Raw genomic sequence first — 25,926 nt, 5'->3', positions numbered from 1 at the left:
TTTCTGGAAGAACATGGCTCCTGTCACATCATCCCTCCTGAGAGGTACAAACAGAATTTAAAAAGTGCAGAGGGGCCAATATTGTTCCTTTCACCGAATTGCTGTATAGATGCATTCGGTGCATATGCATGCATACATTTTTTGATTTAGACTAACAATGCTGTTGTAATCTGCCACGGACATGCTGTCAGGTTTGATGAGCAAATAAAAATTCATTGGATCTTTAGGTTAACATTTCAGAAGATTAAAAAGATATAGAAAGCAGGTTAGGATACTCTTAATTCCACTGTTCTGCTCAGAAGGGGGGGCCTGGAGCAGTTGAATCTCTATGTGTTCCAGCCTGTTCTACATAGTGAAAGCCTGCCTCAAAACAACCAAAAGACGTGGAGCATAGTAAGCCGCTTTCCTTAGGCAGACTTTCTGCGTTGAGTTTCTTGTTAGAGACCGAGGATCAAATGAGGGTTGAGAAAGCATATATTTATCAAACACAGCCAGAGAGACAACATACTGATGAGGACTGAGAGACGACACTGTGAGCAGTTAACAAACAAACAAAGAAAAAAACAAAAAAAAACAAAACACCCTGAAAGATGTTTTTCTATTTTAAGCAACTTGCATATTGGGAAATGCGGTACAGAAGATTGCACACTGATTCTAAGGGAGGCAAAACAAACAAACAACTATTCACACCTTTAATGTAAATCAATGGAATTTAAGCAGTTTGTGTCTTGCATGAAAGAGCTACCAATTATCCAATTATATAATACGTTCCTGAGAAGCCTCAAGAAAAATATAGGAAATTTTTTTTTATAGCTAGTAGCATAGCATAATTCTGCTATCCTGAGTATTTCTAAGAAATGTCCTTGATGCTCATGTATGCTATGGGAGAACCAGCATGGCTTTTTCCTAAGACCTATGTTGACTACATCTGCAAGTTCCCAGCAGTAGAATCTGTGAAAAAAGAAGAGAATGTACCCACCTGCTCACTTCACATCTCTATTTGAATATCTCATGAATGTGCCAACTGTTGCTTAGTCAAAGAAAAAACAAAATAAAATAATAACAACCAAAAACTCACAAACATACATATTTAGTCCCAAAGCTTGCCTCTTCACACTTTCCCACATAATTAGTGGAATTGTCACTCCCCCAATACTGGGACTCAAAGATAATCCTTTTCCTCTTTATTTATCAGTTAATCACATTGAATAGTATTAGAACTTTTCTTCTGGTATATTTCCTTGATGATTCAACAATGAAAAAGTAGCTTAAAATTTCTAATGTGTTTTTAGTGTCACAGTACAATACCTATTTTTTAATATAAAAATTACCATTTCCTAATTCAATCCTTCAACTATTTATCCTATTAGAATAAATTCCAGAATTGTCTTATAGTAGAAACTTATCATTAATATCCAATAGCCAGGTTTTGGCTATTATGAATAATGTTGCTATGAACATGTCCTTGTGGTATGATTGAGCTTCCTTTGAGTATATGCCCAAGATTGGTATTGCTGGGTCATGAGGTAGATTTATCCCCTATGTTCTGAGAATTTTATATATTGATTTTCAAATTGTCCATACAAGTTTGCATTCCCACCAGCATGGGACTGAGCTAGGCCCTCTGCATATGGGTGACAGTTATATGACTTGGGGCACTGGGGTAGTGGGACCATGAATTATCCCTAGAGCATGAACTGGCTTTTTAGAACCCATTCACTATGGTAGGATATCTTGATACAGCTGGGAGGGACTTGGTCCTTTCTCAACATGATATGCCAAACTTTGTTGACTCCCCATGAAGAGGCCTTACCCTTTCTGAAGAATGGATGGGGGGAAGGGGTATGAGAAATGGGGATGGAAAAGAAGAGGGGAGGGATGGGGAACTGTGGCTTGTACGTAAAATGAATAAATATTTTTTAAAAAAGAAAGTTCAATTGTGCTACATCTTCCAGTAAACATTTCTGTTTGCAGGTCATCTTTTTTTTTTTAATTTTGTGTCTTAAATGTATGAAGAAAGATAGCAGCAGTGGGGTCTGAACAGAGTATTGAGATCACAAGAGAAGAATTCATTATTATGCCCCTATGCTATCTTAGACTAGTTTAGGGAAGTGTACAAATTAGGACAATTAAAATCTGGGCTTTTCCACAAAAGAACTAGAAAATACAAGGAAGAATGGAAAGAAATGAGAGCTATAGAGAGGTAGTTTAATCCTATATGAAGGTATATGAGCCTCTGTGCTAACCTCTGTGATGAGCATGGTATACCTACTAGGAATAGTATACATAGATTAATCCAAATAGCACTGCAAATACTCCTCCACATAAGTGCTTTGGTGACATTACAAAAACATTTTAATGGGTAAAATGTTTTCTACAAGCCTAACTAAGTAAGAATGGCATTTGTAAGTTTTCTATTACTGTCACAAATCTTCAAGATAATAAATTTATAAAATCATTTGTCAAAGCTTGTAGTTTTGGAAGTCTTAATTCATGATCAGATAGGTCTATCTATGGCTTTGGTCCTGCATCACACACTATGAGAATAGCATGCACCAGTACAACAGAATCCATCTCATGGTTGGATGGAAAATAAAGGAGAAAAAGAGGAAGGGCTGGGATCTTACACTGCTTTTCATGAACACTACGATCAGGATCAAGCTTTAGCACATCAACCATGGGGGTGCTCTGTACCTCTTTCCTCCAAACTGAAGCATGACTTCCTGACATTAAAAGGAAAGGTGTTCAAAAAGCTATTGAATTTCCCAAGGATATCAAGATCCCTTCCAAAGGTTTAAATAGAGTAAACAATTTCTAAAGGGGGAAAAAAAAAAGTTTGGGTGGAAATCTAATCTCTTTCTGAGAAACTTCCTGGAAGATATGTAGGGAGGCAGATTTCATGAGTTGTTACTCAAGGAGAGGTGCGCTGATTGGTGGCACAGTTGTCTTTGGATTACCCAAGCTCCTGTAAGTAACCCTCACTGACACCCCAGTAAGCAACCCCAAAAACTCACTTGAGTGGAATTGCTTCTTCTGTTGCTCATCAAAGCACTTTCTGGAGATACTAGATTCTTGTTCATACTTTTTTAGGAAAAATCACTCAAAAGGGGCATTCCCAGTCTAAACTCTAGCAAGAAAAAAATTAATCTGCATCTTATGATGTAACTAAGTGTCAAAGATACACAAACAATATTCATGACACAGAATTTAACGGAAAATTCCTTCACATGAAAGAACAAGAGAAGTGACAAAACTTTTTAAATGCAAAAAGTGAAAAATATGACAGACAGAGATATCAAACATATTATAACCATATTCTAATACAGAAATGAATATACACATGTAATAAGTAGAAAATAAAACTATCAGTCAAGGGAATGCAAACACAAATCAAGAAATGAACAATATGACAATTAAAAGAAATAACTGAACAAGAGAATACAGATAAAATACAAAGTAGAAAGATAACCTGAATCCAAATCATGAGATATGAACTATTCCAATGAAAAGGGAGAAGGAGAGAGTGGACAGAATAAATAGAACCTCAGAGACATGAAGAACAACATAGAAAAATTGAACTCTGGTGTCTCTAAGGCCCAGAGAAAACAGAGTATGTGACATAGAATATATTATTCTTGATTAAAACACTTGGAAACATCCTAAATTTATATAAAAGCAAAACGTTTTAGAAACAATAGGGAATATGAGACAATTACAGGTTGAATTAACTCTCAGACTCCATGCTCAGGCAGGTGAGGATGGAACACAAATGGGTAACACTGAGTTTTGGCTATAGGAGCCATGGTAACTAAGAAAAACAGGACAGAAGTTTCAAGTTTTGCTAGAAGAAGAAATGTCTATATTCAGAAAACTGTAGCTATTAGAAAGGTTCTCTACCAGTAGAAAGTGAAAAATAACTATCCTTGCCTGAAACCAAACTTGTCTCCAGTAAGAAAACTACAGCAGGGTTAAAGAAAAAAGAAATGGTAAAACTGAAAATAGCTGTTAAAATATGATAAAGTATTTCCCTATTTGATTCTTTAACCTACAAGTGAAACTTTAGAACCATAACTTTTAGGTTGAGGTGTTTGTATGTAGTATGCATGGACTTGTGTCTGTGTGTTCACATGACAGAAAAAGAAAGCATTTTAATTCATCCACATACATTAATGCTACTTTGCACGTTAATAAACAAATGACAAGCATTCTGTAGTACTGAAACACTAGTTTTATAAAAAGCTGAATAAGCTATATATTAATGTCAAGGAAAAGCAAAGGAGACTTCCAAACTGGTACATGGTCAAGAATAATGGATGGACGTTCTATAATAATAAAACATTCAATTCACTAAGGAAATACAATAAACACGTTTTTAAAAATCAAGAGAACTTCAGAAAATCTGAAACAAATTACCTGGTTTAAAAAAAAAATAAGAACTGGTATAACTCATTTTTATAGCTTGTGGTATCACAGATCCTCTTTCCATCATTGACAGAAAAAAGTGAAAGAAATATCAAAATCATCTAAAACAGCTATATAGTTATTGGATGCCAGTGGTGCATAGTCATGTATTCTTTTCATGTATACATAGGATATTCATCAATATAAGCAATATTAAAACTACTTCAAAAGCACCAGAACTGAAGTCCAATAATGTATATGAATTAACCACAATGAAATTAAGCACCATCAATTATTTTCATTTCAAGGGCAAATAAACATAGTTTTGCCCTCGTATACTGTTGATGACATCTGCAACTTATGTCTCATGCTGACAGTCTTAGCTCAAACACCATCTCTTAGAAGGACTCTTTCCTAAATACCCTTCCATAGCCCACCTTTGTATACCACCATATTTATTTTCTTTAGGGACCATTTCTCAAGCTACCCTAACGTGTTTGCCCACTGATTTATTGCTTCTGTTTTCACTACTTTGATTTACAAGCTTGTAGACAAAGGAGAGTCTATCTCAGTATTGCAACTCTTCAAACATTTTAAAATGAAATCTAGACTCTCAAGTAATTTTTGAATAAGCAAATAATGGAATGATTCAAACATAGGGCCTTTGTCTTATAGGAAGGAATACTTGAATGTGTTTTGACTGTTAAAAAACACAAGGTAAAGAAAGAGAGGAGAGTGCTTCTAAATAATAGTGGCATGCATGATGCTTCTAATTGTTATTTTATAGCATTACTATTGTTATTCCATCAAGGACTGCATTGTATATTAGGAATTTGTTCATATTTGCATACATCATGCACTAACCTATCGATCCTAGCTGAATCCTAACACTCACTGCAGAGGTTCCATGAAGGAAGACAGATGGCAAACGAGAGAGGTAAATAAAATCATTAAATAGAACTCTTTTACCATTCAAGCTACACAATTATGCTACTTATGTGCTTTCGGCAATCACTCATTAGCAGTGATTCTGGTAAGTATTTTAAGAGTGTGGCGTTATTATTACCCTAAGTTAGAGATGAACAATTATTATTCAAGCATTCATCTTATACATTCCACTCCCCAACTAAGGAAAGCAGGTGTAATATTTTCTATAATTTATAAGAAAAACATAAGTATTAAATGTGTGAACAGAAAAATTTCCAGTCTGATCATAAAAGCATGTTGAATGTAAGAGAATAGAATTAAGCTGTTTTGACCTTGAAATTCACTTTTGATTCTTATAATTTTCATTTTGATGAACCTTATACTGAATAAATAATTTTTAAAGTTTTGGTATTTGGGAATGATTTTAGAAAACAATGTTGTTATTTACAAAAGGATTTGGGAGTCTTCACATGTTCCATTCAGAATCTGAACACTTAAATTCTGGCAAGAGGCATGGTGTAGTTTGGTAAATGGAACGATGTAAACATAACCATAGGAACAGGCCTCTGGGCATATCTATGAGAGACTATCTGGATTTGGTTAATGGCAGTGGGGAGATGCATCCTAGATGTGAGCTGAATCGTTCCATCTTCTGATCACCTGCTTTCCTCTCTCTCTGATTGCTCTTTACAGATGCAATGTAACCAGTTCTCTTCCTCAACCCCCTGCCACCATGACTCCTCTCCCGCCATTGCCCAGACCTTCAAACTGTAAGCCAATGAAAACACTTTTTTCTTTTACATTGTCTTAGGTATTTGATGACAGCTCTGAGAAATATATGCAATACAGAAATGACTACATCAGCAGTTCTCAACCTGTGGGTCGTGAATCCTTTGGAAATTGAATGACTGTTCCACGGGGCTCATCTAATAGTAAACTATGAAAATATTCGTTATGGTAAGATAAGTTTTTGGAAAGAAATTTAAAGCTGTGGGTAAGGAGAGTGCAGATGACAAAACATCTGTGTTGATAGTGTGTTTAGTGTCATTCAAAAGAAACATAATGCTCAGCATTAGGATGAGAGGAAATGCCCTGAGGGCAGGAGTCCACCCATCTTTGGCTCTATGTTGTGAAAACACAAATTCCTTTGCAAGGAGAGATTCTAACCTGGGAAAGCTGGAAGGGGTTCTTTGTTTAGAACCAATCACCTAGGAAAGTGTTTCTCAAGGGTCAACACATAAAGATGGAAGAACCATACTCTAAGGTGTGCAGGCTCTATCCTGAGACGGCATCAGAATTGGCCAGTATCATACATATGGTACTGATTATGCAGGTATTAAAGATGCACACTAGAATCTTAAACTATGGTTCCAGAGAGCTACTGAGACCAGCAAAAGTTTGCCATGCTCAGGGTCCCCGTAAGGAAGACCCACAAGAACACTTTATGAAGCTGTGAAGGAAAAGAGATGAAATCTAAGCTGCACAATCCATCCCACGATTTTGGCGATGCTGGAATCACAGACTTCCCATCAGGTAATGCTGTGAGCATGGAATGTAGCCAGTGTCAGAGTTACTTCTATGTGCTGCGGGTGGCAGAGTCTTAGAGGTAGAGAACCCTGGGCACTTTGGCGCTCAGGAGATTCCTTGCTGAATTTCAGATGCCCAACATGTAGCTTGGAACCTTGCTTTGTTGTTATCATTTTTTGCTATGTTGTTGTAAGGTGGCGTCTATTCTGTATCTTTGTATGTTATATCTTATTTTAAATGTTATTAATTATTTAATGGACCTTACAATTTTGAGATTGTCGGTATCTCAGCAGAGTCTCTGTTCTTACATTATTTGTAACATTGAGGAATCCATAAAAGATTGAGGCTTTTAAAAGCTAGACTGAATGTATTTTCAATTATGAGATGGCCATGAACCTCTGGGCACAAAGAGTAGAGGGATAGGTTTTAAAATCCATATCTTTGAGTGTCCAGTTGACAAAGGATAGACGTTTGATGGTTAATATTGATTGACAACTTCTCAGGTTGGAGATTCACCAAGGAAACAAACCCTTGAACATGTCTCTGTAGGATTATATAGATTAGATCAATTGAGGTCAGAAGTCATACCTTAAATGCGTGTCCATTGGGTCTGTCTCAGAACGCATAAAAAGAAAGCTACCTGAAAAAAGAGAATTCTTTTCCATTCCTGACTTTGCTGATCAGCTGTTGTTTCAGGCTCCTGCTGCCTTCAGTTCTCCACCACAATGGATTATAATCCCCAAATGATAAGTCAAAAATAAACCAACCCTCCTTTAATTTGTTCTGCTAGGCATTTAATCACAGAAAAGTATGTAATTATGAGAAATATTTGCATAGAAAGAAAGCTATGAAGAAGAGAAATACAGCTAGTTGGAACTTAAACTGAAAGATGCATTCAGATGAATGAGTTTCATAAATTATAGTTTCCAGAGCAGTGAAAACAGGATTCTTTTTGAGGGACGGACCTGTTAGAAATGCAAATACCATAAGCGGACCCCAGATTTTAACATCCCACAACTTTGGGAGTGCATTTAGGCTTCCTTAGGTATTCTGCTGGATAATTGAGTTTGAAACCCTCTCTGTTGAGAAAGGTTTTGAATTGTACTGTTGGTATTGGAAACATCATTAATTGTCCTTTACTGGAGCGATCTGCAGTACCATCTGCTGCAGGTGTTAACCTTTGCCCAGCAAGTGAAAAGCTAAAAGCCCTGCTTGATTTAGATGTAGTATTCCCTCACTCCTTGTTCTAAATTCTTCAGAGGGAGAAGCCAACTTCTAATAATTCAGATACCAATTTCACATGAGATGCCATGGATGGTGTGTCAAAGAGCAGCAGAAGGGAACGATGGGCAGGGGCTCTGTCTTCCCTGTGGGTTTTTATTTCATTTCTAAACTGACTTCAGGCCAATAGCCAAGTATGGCCAGAGGAATCCTCTAACCATCTTCGTGCATATGCATACCTAGCTAACCCTACTACTCTCAGTCTGACCTAAGTATGTCATTATAAAGAACAGTGAGCTGTATCACTGTTGAGTAGAACTGAAATGTTTAGGAAGATCCCCAACCAAACATGGCAATACCTCAAACTTGTTATATAAATATCTCATGACTAGTACTTGAGACTTCACTTGTTAAAGTCCTTTAGGTGACTGCATTGTACATCCAAGGGTAAGAACTATAGCTACAAAAGAAAGATATGTGTAATTGTTATGGTTTTGGCCCCTGGTCCCTTTAAGAGACAAGCCACGCCCACTCCCTTCCCCATCCACTGAGGCAGGCTGAACTTCAGCTTTTGGCCTGAGCTTACTCTCTTTTCCATCTTCCTCTCGGAGAGGCAGCTTTGCTTCTGCCTCTCTCCCCACTTCTTCGCTTCCCCCTTTCTGTCTCCCTCTCCTCTTCTCCTCTTCTCCCCTCTCTCTCTCTCTCTCTCTCTCCCTCTCTCTCTCTCTCTCTTTCTGTCCCCCCTTCCCCTTCCCCTCCCCATAACCACCTGAATAAATATTCAACCTCACTCTGCAAATTGTGTCTATTCATGTCTCTGTCTCCTGCCTGTCTGCCATGTGTCTCCCTGCCTGGGACCAGCCACTGCTCTGGGACCAACAGCCGTCTCTGCCTGGAACTGGCTGCTCCCAGGGCCCACTGTCTACCGCCATATGGCCTGCAACCACCATTTGGGACCTACAGCATTTCTGCTGCCTACTGCCACCAAGGATCTTGAAGCATTTAATATATATATATATATATATATATATATATATATATATATATATGAGTAATAATAAAATCTTACTGAGACAGATGTGTTGGAACATGAAATCATTAGAAAATGAGCCAAAAACAATAATGAAAATTATGGTTATAATTATTATATAAAAGAACATAAATTTATTAAAAATTTTTAGCAATTTTATGTACATACTAAATTACCTTACAGTGAAAAAATTAAACTGTTATAAACTGTAACATCAGAAACAAATAAAATCCAAAACTCCAGATAAGATACTTCACCCAAAAACTAGAGCTGATAAATAAATTACATAGTTCTTTAGATTTGTGACAAAATTGAAAGAATAAAAAAGCAGATTCAATAGGGATAGAGGATAGATATGAGCAGAAGGATTCCAAGGACACAGAAAGTAGGGAGGATGATAGTTGAAGAGATAAGGAGGGGGATGAAGGGGAGTGAGTGTTGCTGATTGGAGTGCTATCTACATTTAGTTAACATATGATAATAACATGTTAATAAGGATCTTACCAACATATGATAATACCTGATATAAGATGCTAAGAGATATATTTCTTGACTTCCTTTAAAAATTCACTGCATTTCTTTGGTTAGTTGTGTGTGTGTTTGTGCATGACTGTACAAGTGTACACAGGCCAGAGTTTACCTATGTAGGTTAGAGTACAGCTGTTGGGAGCTTGCTTTCTTCTTCCATCATGTGGGTGGCCAGGGTTCCAACTCAGGTCAACAGTCTTGGGAGCAAACACCTTTTCTCACTGAGCCAAGATTCTGGTCCCAGAAGTAATATATTTTTTGAGATTTGCATGGACTCATTATTTTGAAAACCTCAATAAAAAAAAAACTAAGATTTTAGAGAGTATCTGAAGGGTAGCTTGTCCTTTTCCCTCTGAGATATCAACAGAAAACATTTCATTGCACAGGATAATTTTAAATATCTATGTCTCAGTCAGATCACATTGGGTCCCATATGGCAATGATACACAAATGCACATATTTGGTTTGATGCTTGTCAGCATTTTAAAGAGATAGTGAATAAACAGATTAATGGAATTTTCTCAGGGTTTAAAGATATTTTTCTGGGGTTCAGGCTGTCAACTACTTGGAATTTTTTTTCCTGCAATGAAAATGATTTTTTTCTTTACTTTATCAGTATTAGGAAATATTTTCGTTTCATTCATAAGACAGGAGTGAGTCTGCATGTGTACACACAGACTAATGTATATTTTTGTGAATCACAACTACTGGAATTAACAATTCCTTATATTTTTGTTTCTCATAGAGTTTATGGCCTAATTTGTAGTTCACTTTTATGTGAAATGGCCTTTTTATGCAATTTAAGTGAATTTTGATCTTAAAATCATGTGTGTCTGCATTACAGCTCCATTTTTTCAACCTGCTCCTATATTTTAAACTTATCAATTTGCTTTATCTGTACAAAAAATAAATTCAGATGACATTCTGTCAATAATAATAATTTAAATAAAGTATTAGAATACAAAAATACTAATAAGTTTTCATTATGAAGTTAAAGTGTCTTTACTGTAGTAATATAATATACAGTATATGAAAAGAAAAAAAACAAGTTAAATAAAGAGTTGTGATGTTTAAGCATTTCTACAACACAAACATCACTTCCATTATGTCTAAAATGTCAATCAATTAAAATATAAGTTAGATATTTTAAAAAGAAAAGTATCTATACTACTTGAGGGGAAAATGCCATATACAACTAGAAACAAAAAAAATATTTGCTAATATGTAAAATAAACCAGTTGAAAGTTAGCAAATGAATAGAAAATAGAGGATAAGTTAGTATACAGGAGGATATAATGAATACAAAAGACAGACTATCAGTGAGATTTAATTCTACAAAAGGACTTTCAGCCTCATCCTTGAGAAGAGATGGATATGTAGTACCACAAATTGTTTCCTTCTTCACCTGAGTCTGGCAAATATTAACATGATATTGGTACACTGACTTTTCAAGAGAGATTAAAAACATGTTGATATCATTATATGAATATCAAGATATCTAGTATCTACTGGAGATGTATCTAGTGTTAACTACTGAATTAAGAGATGAACAAGTTCTTGAATCTCCACTTTCATTTCAATATTTTACACTATGGATATTCTCATATATTGATGGCATAACAAACATAAAACAATAGACATAGTCCTGGGGCAGGTGGCTCCAAGGGACATTATTTACTATGGCTTGTATATGAGGTGTCATCTCAATTGCTAACATATTGAGGGGTTTGTCTTCATATGGTGGCATTATTTTGGGAGCTTGCAGAAGTCTTAGGAATGAGAAACCATCAGAAGACATAGGAGACTGGGATATGTCAATGATGTGACACATTGTACCCGGCCTCTCTGTGTTTGTTTTCTGCCTGCCACGAAGTAGCTTTTTCCGACTCATATTTCCACTGGTACGAGCCTCTGCCTTACCACAGGCCAGGAAGCAGAGGCTCCAAGGGCCTCAAACTGAATCTCTTAATCTATGAGCAGAAGTAAATATTTCCTTCTTTTAAGTTGTTTCATCTGTGCCTTTCCACAGCCATGGAACATTTGACTAACATGTGTCTTCCACATTGGCATTCTCAAGTAAAAGGAAAGGAAACTGTATTTTGATATAGGAATCTGTAGTTATGTGTTACCAAATATGTTTAAATATAATATCTGCTTTGAATACTCAGCCCTAGATGGGAAATTTTCATCAAATCTACCCCCTCAGAGTGCAGGGAACCAGGCAGAAGAGAAGGCCAAAAGAATGAAAGAGCCTAAAGGAATGGAGGACCTCAAGAAAACAAAACACCATGAGTTACACTCAGGTGAGTGCACAGAGATTGAAGCAGCAAGCTCAAGGCAGACACTGGTCAGCACCAAGTTCTCTGTACATAAATTACAGCCTCCAATTTACTATTTTCATGATATTCAATAGTGTGTGAAAGAATTGGGTCTCTAATTCTTGGGCCTTCTTTGGGGTTCTTTTTCTTCTGATGTTCATCTTATCCAATTTTGATGTGAGAGTTTTTATCTTTTTTGTATTTTATTTTGTTATATTTTTAAAAGTGAAAAATTAATACCTGATCTATCACTTACATCTTCTGGGAGAGGAAAGTTCAGTTTTCTTTAACGTATCAATTCACACGTTCAGGAGCAGTTGACTAACATATAATGGACTTCACAGGTTTTTTTTTTTTGGTGTGGGTGTGTGTATGTTTTCATTTGCTTATAGTTTTTGTTTGTTTGTGTGTGTGAGTTTGTTTTGTTTACTAGGTTCAGGGGAATTTGGTGTTGTATTGGATTTTGTTTGTTTTCTATAAATAACCTAAAATTTGGTGGGACTTGAGGAGGAGAGAATCTAGAAGGACTTGGTGGAGAGAAAGAACATGATCAAAATATATTTAAATTTAAAAATTGTTTTAAACAAAAAAAATGTGTAATGGTATTTCATTTATATTTAAATAAATAAAGCTTTCCTGAAGATCAGAGAGTAAAACAGCCCTACTTGTCAGTCTTACAGACCAGGCAGTAGTGACACACACCTTTATTCCCAGTAAGCCACACTAGTTTGCCATAGAAACCGGGTGGTAGTGGTGGATGCCTCTAATCTCAACACTAGAGAAGAATATAAAACAGGGGCAGACAGCTCTCAGTCAGTCTCATTCTGGGGATTCCTAAAGGTAGGATCGCCATTTCAGACTGAGGTAGAGATAAGAACCAGTAACTGGATGTTTTGCTTTTCTGAACTTCAGGTTGAACCCCAATATCTGCTTCTGGGTTTTTATTAATTGTGCTACAATAATGCAATAATAATAATTAAAAAATAATGTCTTTATATATTCGTATCGTGTCTCATGAGTTAAAGGCTGATGAAAAGCTATGGAGGCAGAAATGATTGACTCTACTAGTTAGGTTTATGTCAACCTGACATGCACTAGTGTCATTAGAGAGGAGGGGATCTAAACTGTGAAAATGCTTTTATTAGATTGGGATATATGCAAGCTTGCAAGACATTTTCTTAATGAATGGTTGATATAGGAGAGCCCATCCCATTGTGGGTAGGGCAACCACCGGGCTGGTAGTCTTGGGTTCTATGAGAAAGCAATTTGAGCAAACCTGGAGGAAGAAGACAGTAAGCAGCATTCCTCCTTTGCATCTTCAACATCGCCTTCCTTCAGGTTCCTGTCCTGTTTGTGTTCCTCCTCTGATGCTCTTTGATGATGAACAGCGATATGGAAGTGTAAGCCAAATAATCCCTTTCCTCCCCAACTTACTTTGGTAATGATACTTCATCAGAGCTATAGTAGCCCTAACTAAAATATAGAAAAAAAAACATGATTCATAAATACAATCTTTGTATTCTCTCGTAACAGCACCTGTGAGGGAAGGCTGTGAATAGCTGGAAACAAGAGCAAAGGCAGAGGTTTCTTTTCTAATTGATTATAGCCTCCATCTTCAGATTATACCTCATTGCGTTTGTTACCCATTTCCCTCTTTCTACCACACCCTAAAAATATGACTTACAGGAAAGAAATCAAATGCCAGCATTCTCAACCACACTATAAAATTAAAATCACCAGCTGCCTATACAAAAGAACATTTTCCTAAGGGCAATTAAATAAGAACTATGCAAGGAGTGTCTGAATATATACATATAATATTACATATATGCAAATATATGCATATAATATTTTATATTTAAATGAATGCAAATGTGTTCTAAATATAATTATATATTTAACTATATTAAAATATAGTTAAAATATATTTTAAACAATATATCATATTTTGTACTTACACAAGTGTGTGTGTGTATATGTGTGTATTAAAAACCTCTTGGTGATTCTTAGTTGCTAGATGAATTCAAAACCATTAGGCTAAAATAATCAAAGAATTCTTCATGGAGAACACAGAACTGTGGATTTGAAAGCTAAGTCAAACCTATAAATGTGAGTGTCAATGGACAAGTTTAAATTATACCTATAAATTTTAGTAACTAGTGAAATGAAATAAAAACAGAGTAATAGAATGTCAAAGGAGAGATATGTATGTTACAGGTGGCTGATTATCCTCTGAGTCAGAAAAAAACGACATTTATTACATTTATTATAATCACTATAGCAAGGGCATGTGACATGTTAGGTGGCATGGTAGTTAAAGTAAACACCTCAATTGCTCATTAAAAATTATAGTTGATGAATTTCATTACATACATGACACACTTCAGAGAATGGCTAACTGTATAACTGTATACTGCCATTAAAATGCCTTTTGTAAAACGCTACAGACTCTGGCCACTGTCAAGCTAACAAAAGCTCATTGATTTTGTTTTCAGACAGGAAAAGATGACACTTTTCTTGGGCAAGGCTACATTTTTCAGCACACAGTGAAACCAAAGGTGATCGAAGGGTCCTGAGCTTATTCTTACTGCTGCAGAAGTAAACCAACTATCTGACATGTCATATCAGTGAATATTTTGACTGAATTTTAATAAAGTTCCTTTAGAAGGACTTTGTAAGTCAGTCAAGTTAAGCCTGTGCAAGGATGTTAAATAAAAATTTGCCCTTCCTATCCTCAGGTACATGTATGAAGAATATTCAATTCATATTTTTAAAAGGCTACTGAGATCTACCTTTATCTATGCCCTAAAACACTCAGAAAAATTTGGGGCCTAGAAATCCACTGAACCTGTTTACTGTGATTCTCATCTATGGGTAAGAGTTTGTTAATCATGGACCATTTGACTAATTTATGCTTCAATGAAAAAGAATCTAATCTGAAAAGTCAAGTTACTTAACTTCATTATATATTCTAGGAAGAGGTGACTTTTCAGATGCTTCAAATAGTACATAGAACTATTATGGCCATACCTTGTCTTTCAAAAATATTCTCAGTGACAGTTGCAGGCAAAAAGGTAGTCACTTGGGGGAATAAAGTTGAATGGAAAGCTTTTTAAAGGAATGCTTACTGGGTCAGTCTTGAGGGACTCATCTTGTGAAAAGAAGAGATGGCCACAAAAGGTCAAAGCCATCTCTATGCACCTTGAAGTACAGGAGGTCAAAGTGAAGAGACATTCGCTTCAAGGGCACTCTGAAATTTATATTAATGCTGTAGAATACCAAGGCCAGATACAGAAGGATAGTTCCAGGAGCTATGTGGGAGACAGAAAGTGTAATATGCTCACTAAGATTACTTTTGCTTAAAAAAGAAAAGCGAAGACAATTTTCGTCTTCCATTGCATCTGACACATGAACAGCAGCTGGGGGGGATAGCTTCTGCAGATATTAGCTGTAGAGACTGCTGAGTGGAGGCATCTTTCTGTAATGGGTAAGGTCTGCCCTAAAATGACTCCCCAAATTCACCAGTGACACAGAGATTAGATTTCTCCTGGACTCTCTCTGGATAAGCATCACAACTGGCTCAAATTGTAGACTTTTCCTAGAAACAAATGTTCCTTGTGAGTTCATTGTGCTCTGATTATTAAGAAATTATATAATTCCTTAGGTTACCACAAGCTTATTAATGCTTGTAAAAGTAAAATCAAGGCCGCAGTAAGTGGCACAGGCTATTCTTGGACAAGTTATCCTTTTGACTTAGCCTTTTCAGGGTTGGGATTAGCTTGTGCCCCCACTTCTGGGCCAGCCTTATCACTTTCAAAAATTATTCATTTATATTTTCAATTTTGTAGAATTTATTGGTTTCAAATAAATTGTGGTTTTCCCCACAAAAGCCCAAAGCACCATGGTCCAGCCTGCAAGGTTGGAGCATGTGGTCTCCCTGCACAATTCTTTCCGAGGCAGCCCCAGCGGCTGATCTGCTTTATTCAGAATAGCTAAGAAATGGAACAACCTACATGTTCTTCAGCTGATTAATGGATAATGAAAATGTGGCACATATACAGTATGAAGGACTATACCACTACAAAGGAAAGCATAATCAGGAAATCTTCTGGTCAGTAGATGGAACCAGAAATTATTTTATTAAATGAGGTAACCAGATACAAAGAGACAAATGCTGCATGTTCTTTCTCCTCTATGACTCTTAACTTCAAATCTTGAGATGTAAGTATATGACTCTGTGTAATCACAAAAGGAAGGAAAGTTAAAAACCGGTATCATTAAAAGGAGAGTAATAGAGAAGCAACAACTAGTAGGGGGGGATAATTAAAAGCAGGAGGAAGTCAAAACAGAAGGAAAGAGGATGAGGAGAGGAAAACCACAGCAAGGATGTTCAAAAAAGTCAATGGAGTTATAGTATCTGTTTACCTAAAATTGCATGTAATATTTATAAGTCTATTTGTATACATATACATACAGGCTTTAAAATAGAGATCTTCCACCTAGACTGGCAATGTTGCCCCCAAAGTCATAGACAAACCAACAAAACTCCTAACATCAGGCATAAGATTCTCCCTTATAATTTGTTTGTTGAGGGAGTTCTTGAGATTCCAATAATATTAGAGACTCTTTCGAGTTCCTAGGGAGCCTGGCAGAGGTAAAAGAAAAAGCTCCATTGCTGGGGAAAAAAAAACAAAACCTTGTTATCTAAGCAACAGTTTAATTTTAAGCATCAAGATGAAGGGCTGTAGAATTTTTCTACACAGAGAGAAATATCCATCATGGTGTAGGAAGCTCTTACAGTGAAAGTGTTGGCAGTCAGAGACAAGCAGCACTTCCGGTGGTATCTCCCTGAGAATGTAGTTGATCACACAGCTTTTCTACCAGAATAGAGAAGACTGGTTGACTGTGTTCACATGGAACTTTTAAAAGTCCAGAAAAAAATCTACAGTCCTGTGTCAAAACAAGGAAAAATGTGTATCTAAATATGAAGGCATACTTGCTTTCTTTTGTGGCCCTTGTTTTAGCAGTCAATTCCTCTATATCACTTTCAAAAATTGCCTCATCGAATACCCATGTGATGATAATTTCTGTAGTTTCAAGAAATTGTTATTCCTGGTTTTCCAATGCTTACATTAATTAATTGGATGTTTTTATTCATAAAAAGGAAAGGAATGGAACAGTCATTCTTTCCAGGACTTATATTATCTTTCTGGGGAATTTACTTAGGAATGGACGAGCGTGGAGGCCACTACCACTAGATGTCACTCTAATCAGACCATTTCCTGAGATACAGCCTCATTTGCTCATATTTCCCAGATTTTCAGGACTTTGCAAGAAATTCTTTCAGGCAGTATTAATTCTATCTAATCTCTTGTTTGCTTGTTTAGTCGAAGGTTACTAACTGCGAAATTTACATCCTTCCTTGTGTCCCTTTACAAATGGGCAAAACAATTTTCCTTACAGAGAAAAAAAATCACAGCACAGGGATTTAAAATTTGTTACCATTTTATTAATTAGGTGATGGTGTCTTGCCAAGTCAGTCGGTTTATTATTTCTTAAGAAAGATCTTGTAGTGAGCTTGTGTCTCATTAGAGAACTGCAGGGCCAGACAGATTAATGCACATATGCTGCAACATTAATTAGAGAGTCAGATTTTTCACACAATAGATAATTTGATTGTGACAATGGAGACAGCAATTAATTGAGCCTCCTTTAGAGAGCATCCAAAGGGGCCCAAGTTGAGGAGAGAGCCCGCTACGATTTGCTGGAGTCAAACGCAAAGGGACACTAGAATTATAGGATTATATCATGGTAGAAAGACTTCAGAGGTTGTTTGGTTGGTTTAGGTTTTCCATCTCCTCCCCCATTTGAAGCATGAATTTTAAAGAAATCCCCGAGCATGGGTCTATAACAGTGTAATTTGTGGCTCAATGGAAGTTCCAGCAATTATATTGCAATTATATTTCTTTGTTCAAATTTGCTTAACGCATTTTGGTCAACAAAAAGATATAGAACCAAACTTTATAGCACATAATCTATACCACATATTTTTTTTTTCAAAATATGTCTCCTTAAATCAATTTACAAAATCCAGGGCTTAATTAAGAATATCAGCAATCAACTGCTAAACTGCTCTTAATAATAGACTGGTGGATTTAGACTAACAGGAGACTGAGTAGTCAAACTTCCTTGTTAGCTGACATTTAAAAATTCACATTTGAAAAATGACATTTAGCAGATGAGATGACGATGCAAATGAAATCTATATTTAGGGAGGGGTGAAAAACAGAATCTAATTTGTACTGATTATATATTCTCTTCTACCTCTGGAAATTCAGCTTCAGCTTGCCTCGCCCTTTATAAATATCTCTCCTTCTCGCATTCTCTTCTCTTTCGTCCACCCCCCTCCTTCCCACCTTCTACTCTTCCCCTCCCCATTGATCCTTTCTATTGCCACCGTTTGTTTCTCCTATTCTCTTTTCTTTCTTCTTTCAGGTAGGATGACAAGGACATGAGATGTTTTGAATCCGTCTACACCAAGAACAAGTGAAAGGATAAAACACCATTTATCCTGTAGAGAAGGCAAATGTTCCCCAACAAAATTCCCCTAGCCTGTGACTGCCACAAGCTAGAACCATTCTGATGAGTTCACTCATAGAGATGAATTCAACATTGAGAGAATATTATTACGGTAGAAGTCCAACCCAGACCCTTCTCTGTCTCTCTAGACTCTGCCCCTGAGAAAACTAACCAAACAGCTGCTGCTAACCTGGAGGGTATTTAAGGGCCCCTTCTGGGGAGCAGCCTTGTGGTTTTCCCTCTTTCCCAAGACCACCTGGCATTGCTTTGCTCAGATCAAAGCCTGGACGTTAAATCATCTTGATTGACATATTGCACTGGTGGAGTAGTCACCCACTACCAGGGGATATTTTTGTTTATTAATTAGAATTTGCTATTCTAAACTGTTGTTATTTTTTAGGGTGATTTGTTATTCAGCAGTAAAGGATTCATTGGGCTATTTGTATTTGAACAAAAAAATAGAGGGGAAGGGGATGAAAAAGGGAAGGTGGGAGAGGAGGAGAATTCTGCAAACTTCCATAGACCTGCAAGCTGAAAATAACCTTTGATTCTCAGTCTTACGGTTATGCTTAGTTATTCTTTCTTAGTTTTTCAGAGGACATTTTCTCTGTGCTAAATATGTTTCTCAGAATTATCTTTTATTTCTATTTGTATTATCTATTGACACAAGATATCCCACGACCAAGTTCTCAGCACAAAGGAGATTTATTTGCCCCAGTGAGACCAAGGGCAGGAAATAAGAGGCAAAGTCAGGAGATAGAGGTCAAGGGAGAAGGGGGACAAAAACCAAGCAATGGGTGGGGTATTTATCCCTGTGTGACAAGGGACTGCCTTTGGATAAAGAACAAAGAGAACTGGCTCATAGACAAATGGCAGTTAATAAACCTAAATGGGGAAACCTCTGTTAGGATGGGGTGTTTAATTTTGTTTGGGTATGTTATTTAGGGTAGCCAATTGGAAGTTTTGACTGCTGGACATTAACACTTTGATAGGTGGACCTTAATAGTCAGTTTCAGGAGGAGAAAGTGGCCAAACAAGAGAACAGACCTTGGTGGCTAGCTTTAGGAATGGAATCAAATGATATTTAGAAAAGCAGAGGGAATAGGGGTAGAAGGACAAGGCCTGCCAAAGACATGTTGCCCTGCTCAGGCCAGCAAGAGTCTATTCATTTCTCATTGATCATTTTTTTTAAAATATTTATTTATTTGGTGCACACGACTTCATTACAGATGGTTGTGAGCCACCATGTGGTTGCTGGGAATTGAACTCAGGACCTTTGGGATAGCAGGCAATGCTCTTAACCACTAAGCCATCTCTCCAGCCCTCATTGACCATTGTTATGAAGTTTATTTCCTTCTATTATCATTTTTACCAGATTGGTTTGCTTTGCCTTTATTTCTATTCTCAAGTACATGAAAAAAAAAAAAACTCAGTGTTTCATATTTGGTGAAGAAAATCCAGAGGTCATAGTATGGAAATGTACACATGTAGGAGACTGACCACATACATACTTTAATTTGCCAAATAGTGAGCAATGGCATGAAGCCCCCACCTGTCCTGCAGTGGTGAGGATTCTGAAACTTGACCATTCATCAGAGTCATCCAGAACTCTTCTGGTGGTCAGACGTGAGTGTGGCCTGAGAGGCTGCCTTAGTCATCATCCTCCTGCCAAAGTCAAACAAACTGAGTAGCAGCAGTACCCAGGGATATTTAAATTTCCACTATCATTTAAAGGCCCTCATTTCCCTACTATCATCAGCTCCATTCATAAAGTCATACAAAGCTGGGGCAGGCATATTTCTTATACAAACGCCAGGCAATGGCATGTCAAAGAATGAGGAAAGGTGTGGATCTCCCTCGGCCTGAGACACTTTTCTACTTTGCTGGTCCTCTCAGTGACCTCCTGGCCCTTGCAGTTTCTACGGGAGATTTATTCTTATCACAATCAAGATCATTTTAAAATTCTGAACGGGAGCCAGATAGTGACATTTCTACATTCATTTCCAAGATGGACTGGCCCTGACTGGGAAAGTTTTGACAAATGCTGCTACTGAGCGGTGGCGAGGGAGAGCTCACTTGAATGTGTTGAATCTGTTTACATATTGAACTTTCCTGTCCAAGTGATCTCCTAGCCCCTTTTCGAGCAATTTCTTCTAATAGGTCTGATGTTTAATCTGTCACCCCTCTTCCACTATAAAAAGCCTGTTTCTCAGGTAATGCCACCTTCGTCTGCTGAACTTGATGCCCAAGTCCTCCTGTGCATGCTCATTCAGGTTCCTCTTAAGAGCAGATAGGATACAATGTAGCTTATGTCGAAGAGCAGCTTCCTCCCAGATTGAAACATTTCATCTTTCATCCTGAAGTCTGGTTCATTACAAGAGAAGATAAATAATTCAAAACAGCTTCAGGAAGTCTCTGAAGTTGAGCAGGTTCACTAGGACACGTAGTCCCCAAGAATATAGAGACAGTAACTATTGATAGATATAATTCTTAGACAAGACACTTGGAAGAAGCTGAGACTTGCCTAGTTGCCTAAAAGAAGCAAAGACTGGTTGAGCTGCCTCGGGAGATGTTCAGACCAAATGATTCTGATAGAACTGTTCAACATGTCTTTTCTGGCTGCGCAGTGTGCTGGAAGTTTCCAGGTTTGATGGCACTTGTTGGGTTTTGGGGAGGCATCCGGTTTGGAGTCATTTCTGTTCCTGTAAGCTACACTTCACCCACATTTGTTTAAATAACTGCAGTGAAACTCACTGGTCCAACAGGTCAGACTTTGGTGGGAGTTGTACTTTGGTCTACTGACAGATCTCTAGGTTGAGTAGCTATGTATGCATTGTGTCTCCCAAGGAAAATTCTGGCAAACAACACTAACAGCCCTTTGAATGGTCAGATTGCATTCAGACGCCTTTCTATATTCCATTTTTAGCTCCAGCCATTTTGTGTATTTTAAGTCCCCTTAAGAGATACATTCTCTATAGTTCTATAATCTCTAAAGAATATTTTCTCTGCCCAGATTGTTCATCTTGCCCTTTCTCCTTCACTCAAGAAGTTATCATTATGGGTTCCCCTCATGAGTTAGATTCCATTATCACAAGGAAGCATTCCTTGGATGTCACTAGGTCCCGTTGTCACATTTCAATCTTTTCTCCAGCTCTTGTGGAGAGTCTAGCTCTAGCTTCATATTTATATAGCATATCCTTTTTAAGGAAAGTGGAGATTCTATCACTAGTGTCTCATTGAGGTTTTGGAACAAAAATTGGTGGTCAAATGAGCATTTAATGAAGAAGGAATACAGCATGTCTCATATGTCACTGACTCTACATTTAGTTTCAGCCACTGCCTTTTGTTTGCCTAGTCTGCTGATGTCTAAGTTTCATTTTATCAAGAAAAGAATAAACTACCATTCATTGACATTCTGGTATGTGATCTTTATAGAAATTCTTCAAATCTCAAATTCCAGCATCTCTCAGGATGCCACAGCTATTTCCCCCAGATGCTTTTTCAGGAAACTGATGGATCTTCCCCCAGTGTCACTCACCTGGATTCATGTCCCAACTTTTTCCCAAGTGTACATCAAATCATTCATCAGTGTTCATCTTACCCGTGTCAGGATACTATTTTAACAGCATGGCAATGCCTATTGTCTTGACATTATGAACAGTCACATGGATTTTAGCACTGGCTAAACCTTGTTAGCGTTTTCTAAGTGGAAAACAGGAAAAAGATTGGTATTTTCATATTGGTAGATGTTTTGTACTTTTGTTGGAAAAGAATGGATGATAATTCAACATGATGGAAAGACCATTAAAAAGGGAAGAAAATTGTCAAGAAGTCCAAATTCTTCCCATGGCTTAATGATGCCATGTCTTTCTTGATATTTGAGCTCAAAACAAGCAACAATTGGTCAGCAGGATGCTTCTAGCCTAGGGCTTTTCTTTTTCTGTGTTTCTCTCACCAGGCATAGCCAGGGAAATAAATAGTCCTGAGCAAGCATTTATATTTCATATGAATTTCATTCAAGCAAGGAAATGGAGCTTGCTGGATTTTGGTGTGCTGAGGAGGAGGACATGTTTTGTGGCTAATAATCTTTTCCGGTTAACACTTCTTTGCAACAAGACTAGATTTGGCCTTTACAAACTGTGCACCTAGCTATAGGTCTCACTCTAATTTTACACATTTCAGAACTGCCACCCACCTGACAACTTGGGAGGCATCATATATTTAAGAACAGCACTTGCAGCTAGAAAAGAAATCACATTCAAGGTCAAATTGAATTGTGAGAAATAAAATTCTCATGTGAAGGAGTTAAATTGGTGCTGCCCTAATGTCAGCTAAAAATATTGTTGTTCTAAAACACAATCATTTGGATCACTTTTATAGCACTAAATATGTGATCAGATTATCATAAAAAGAAAATGTAATATACAAATATTCAAAATCCAACATTTAAAGTGAAATTTTATTTTCATATATGTGATAGCTATTACATCTATATTCTATCTATCTATCTATCTATCATCTATCCATTTGCCATCTATTTTCCTATCCCTATCATCTATATTATCTTTCTAAAGAGATATAACCTTAATTCCCTGTACTATAGCATTTTCTTTTCCTATGGCATTTCCCTCTGAATTCCTCACATTTATGAAAGAATATGGCTGAGCATATTCTGTATATTATATGCTTTCTAGGAAGGAAAACAACAAACAAAAATAACTATAAAATGTACTGAAGTTTATGCATTTTAATATTATAAATTTAATAATATAACCTTAGAGATTTGCATACTTCATATTCAGCATAATGAACATTAACCTAAAATATATGTGTATTGTTTTAGTGGTGAAATATTAATATTATATAGAGATATAGTAAAAATAAAACTTAAATTTAGCGTAGATTATTCATCAAGGAAAAACTACAAATTTGGTTGCTAAGTACTGAAAACATGAATATCTTGAATAAAAAAGGGTAAGAAAACTTAGTTAATGCATATGAATACTTGAAAATGTATAATGATAATTAGGGGCAATTCATAACAAGAATAATAACCTTCTCCTAGTTATTTTGGATTCAGAAGTTATAGCTAAACCTTAGTTTCCTACGTTAACATCAGAATGACCTTTACTGGGATGATTAATGATGGAAAACACAGGGTTGAGATTAACAAAATAAAGTGGAACTAGTCCAGTAGAAGAAACTCCATAGGAGAGGGGATGGAAACTCAGAACCAGCTCCTGAGATAACTTCCCTGGGAACTTTGGCAATTTTTGACCTATCGTGTTAAGGAGTATAAAGGGATTAGCTGTTGACTTTTGTCAAGGTGGGGCAGAGGTATTGGTTTTAATAATAGGAACAAACTAAAAAACCTGAGCTTCCAAAAGTAAATAAATAGTATTAGTTCAGGAGACCCCGAAGAAAAATTCCTTCTTTGGCTCTATCTCTAGGTTGAGAAAAAGAATTTCTCTTAGAAATTTCAGTCTTAAGCTTTTCCATCTTTCCTTATTTTGCCTCAATTGGTAGGTTTTTTTTTCCCTTTTACTCGGTCTATTATAAGTCATATAATGAAATGAGCCTGAAATATATTTATATTACACAATTTAATCAACATACTTCACCAAAGGTATCATCAGACAGTGTTTTATGTTGACTAACAAAATACATAGAAAAGATGATGTATGATTTCTCCTCTGTCTTCTGTGAGTACCACTGACTAATAAAAAATCTGATTTGGCCTATGGCAGGGCAGAATATATCCAGGCTAGAAGAGATACAGAAAGAGAGTAGGTGGAGTCAGAGGAGACACCATGAGCGTCTGAAAGAGAAAGTCACCACAGTAACCTTACCGGTAGACCACAAACCCATGATGACACACAGATGAATAGAAATTGGTTAAATTAAGATGTAAGAGCTAGCTAGGAACACGCCTATGTCATTGGCCAAAGAGTATTGTAATTAATAAACTTTTGTGTGATTATTTGGGCCTGGATGGCTGGGAAACAAATGAGCAGTCTCTGGTTACAAAGGACAGCCAACTGTCCTGAGAAAAACACTGTATGAATGTAAGAGACAAAAAAATTGAGATTGAAGTGACTCCATTGGAAGACTAACCAGCTAGGCAGGAAGCAATAGGTGTTCTGATTATACCATTGCACCGCAGGTGAGATAATACATGCACACCTCATATACCAGCAATTTTTCATCTTTTGTCTGCTTTATCATAGCTAGAATAAATGCATACAAAGCAAAGTCATTATCATTGGCATATTTTTAAGCCATAAAAACATAACCTCCATATCCTTCATGTGATATCTTAGCCTTGTTTGCCTGTACTGTAATAATCACAATTGTGAATGTTTATATTGGCATTGTTAACTTAGAGTAATATGCCACTAAACAGAAAAAAAATGTTTTTAACCTTGATTTTATCATGTAGTCATGGTTACTTATTCAAGTTTTTTCTGTTCTCATCTTTTTTTTTTTTTTAATGCAACCAGGGTATTTGTCCTTTCCTGGGGAATGCTTTTATCTACAGGGTGGATGAAGATAAAGAAGGCATGCTTATCATATTTTCAGCTGACCCCAGACAAGAAGGGTAAGTCAATATGACAGGAGACAGAGCCAAGATGCTGAAAAGGCTTAACCTGCAGGAATGACAGTAAAAATCTAAGTCTGAAAATGTATGAGTAAATCTTTATCTTATGACTATTTTAAACAGAGGCATACATTGGAAGAATAGTGACTTACAGTCAGCGAAGCTTAGCTTAGTGTCAGTTTTCTTGTTGAAGAGTTGAAATTTCACTTGACCACACTTGATTATTAGAATTCAACAAGTTTCCATAATGGTTTAGGTTCTTGTTTTAGAAGTTTTAGAAGTTGCTGTGAGGCAATATAGGTAGCACAGGTAGCAGAAATTGTTTCTCTCCAAACTCCATTTACTTGTGGTTGTTGCTTTTCTTTCTTTCTTTCTTTCTTTCTTTCTTTCTTTCTTTCTTTTTCTTTCTTTTTTTAAATTTATTTATTTATTAAAGATTTCTGCCTCCTCCCCACCACAGCCTCCCATTTCCCTCCCCCTCCCCCAATCAAGTCCCCCTCCCTCATCAGCTCGAAGAGCAATCAGGGTTTCCTGACCTGTGGGAAGTCCAAGGGCCACCCACCTCCATCCAGGTCTAGTAAGGTGAGAATCCAAACTGCCTAGGCTCCCACAAAGCCAGTACGTGCAGTAGGATCAAAAACCCATTGCCATTGTTCTTGAGTTCTCAGTAGTCCTCATTGTCCACTATGTTCAGCACAGGGACTTAATATGCCACCTCAACTGGTCTGGAAGTCACAGACATCTGTCTACTTCTGCACCTGGCATGCAAGACTAAAAGTGTGCACCACCACACCTGG

Source organism: Microtus oregoni, unplaced genomic scaffold (genome assembly GCF_018167655.1).
Source record: "Microtus oregoni isolate MIOR12 unplaced genomic scaffold, Mior012 000027F_ref0000203, whole genome shotgun sequence".
Classification (NCBI taxonomy): domain Eukaryota; kingdom Metazoa; phylum Chordata; class Mammalia; order Rodentia; family Cricetidae; genus Microtus; species Microtus oregoni.
This window is presented reverse-complemented; position numbering follows the sequence as displayed.